Below are 1,919 nucleotides of genomic sequence, written 5' to 3'. Positions count from 1 at the left end.
GCCCTTCAGGAGGCTGCAGAGGCCTACCTGGTGGGTCTCTTCGAGGACACCAACCTGTGCGCCATCCATGCCAAGCGTGTGACCATCATGCCCAAGGACATTCAGCTGGCTAGGAGGATCCGTGGCGAGAGGGCTTAAGGTGCTTGCTTTGCCTGTGGGAATAGCTCTGGCGGGCATCTGTGTCTGCTTTTGCTGCTGTTTTTAGTGATTGTTTGGAACTGCTAGCTCTAATTTAACTTACTTCTTGTTCCCCTGTTTCTGATGTCAGTATTCCCATGGCAATTTAGGTAACTGTAGTAATACTGTACAAGAAACATCATTGCATTACAAGTTGGGTTTGAATCTACTTGTGAGCAACTGGGTGCGCCCATTCTAGAAATATGATATGTAGATTTGCTTCACAGAACTGATATAAAGGCATCTCAAGTTACTTAATAGTTCGTTCTCACAGGCCAACAATGCTATTGTGAGTACAGAAACCAATCTTGGTGCTTTCCTATTTGCATTTGATTATGTTTTTAAAATTCCCTAGCAGAACTATATATAACAATGTGGGTATGTGTTTTCTTCTTTCAATGTCTATAGTGCATTTGCATGATGTTGAATTATATGCTACATAATATACATTAGCCAATTTAAACTGTTGGGTGCTTCTGCAGACAACCCCTTGCATCTCCAATTTGCTCTGAACCTGAATTACCTTGTTAAGTATTTGCCTTGCCTGCTAATCTTGCCCTTCCAGATTAGATCATGCTTGGCTACTTGACAAGGTATTCTGGTGTGTAGATGCATCTTATTCCTGTTGAGAATCGTTTGGATGCATCTTATTCTGGTCTGTTCTTTTGTTATTGACCTGCTGCTGTTGTCAAACTACTGTTGTCATTAACCTGATGTTGTTGCTGTTGTACGAGAAGAAGGAGCACACCCAGGAGAAGAAGGAGCAAGCCCAGGAGAAAAACAACGAGCAGGAGAAGAAGGCCCTGGATTGCTGTTGCTGGAGTGTTTACAGAAACATGATCTTCTCCCATGTATAGTGCAGTCACATTTCATGTCACAGAGCAGGAGATGACGGACATGCTGATCGATATGCTGTAAGTTGCCGCAAACTCCCTCCTTTTCTTCCATTTGCATGAATGATGCTATATCCATCTGTTTGTTTGAGATCATAAGTGTATGCTATGAGAGATATCCAGAAGGTCCCCTACTCTGCTCTGTCTGCCTCGTTTACTGCCTTTCCACCGCAGTAGATGTTCTTTTTTCTTCTGTAATTTACCATCAATGATCTGTTTTAGCCTAATTTCTACGAACTAGTATGATTCATTCGCATATTTGGCCAGCTCCAGACTAGTTAGTGCTCCTCTTTGGTTTCCTTAGTTGCTTCATGCATAAGAATAAGTTGACAAGAACCGAACATTGATACTTTGCATGCTATTAGCTGAATGGATGGCTGTGGTAGTAGAATGGTATTATTGTTTAGGTGCAATTTGGTGTAGTGAAGTTTTTTGCACGAATCGCACTTGTGCAATACATATTCATATTTTTCTCTATTTTCTTGTATGAATGAGTATCTCATTTTAACTAGCTGGAGAACAAAAATCATGGTACTAGATGAATTTGTGTCGTCATTCTAATATAAATAGCTGTTATTTTTTGAATGGTCTCTTCTTGCTATATTGGCTCCAGTTTTCCTAATTCTTCTCTGTTGATTCATGTATCAGGGTGACCGTGGAAGGCATATCACCGTTCTGTTGGCCCAGTCCTGACAGGAGTAGGTACCTAGTTTGTGATTGTTATCGAAGGAGCTCCATGCTGAAGAACATAGCTTGTAACTGTATCACATGTGGAGCTTGTAACTGTGATTGCCATACTTGTAGAGCTTCCAGAGAATGTTTGGAGTATCACGTGTAGAGCTTGTATAT

The sequence above is a fragment of the Triticum aestivum genome, chromosome 5B (genome assembly GCF_018294505.1).
Source record: "Triticum aestivum cultivar Chinese Spring chromosome 5B, IWGSC CS RefSeq v2.1, whole genome shotgun sequence".
In the NCBI taxonomy this organism is placed as follows: domain Eukaryota; kingdom Viridiplantae; phylum Streptophyta; class Magnoliopsida; order Poales; family Poaceae; genus Triticum; species Triticum aestivum.
This window is presented reverse-complemented; position numbering follows the sequence as displayed.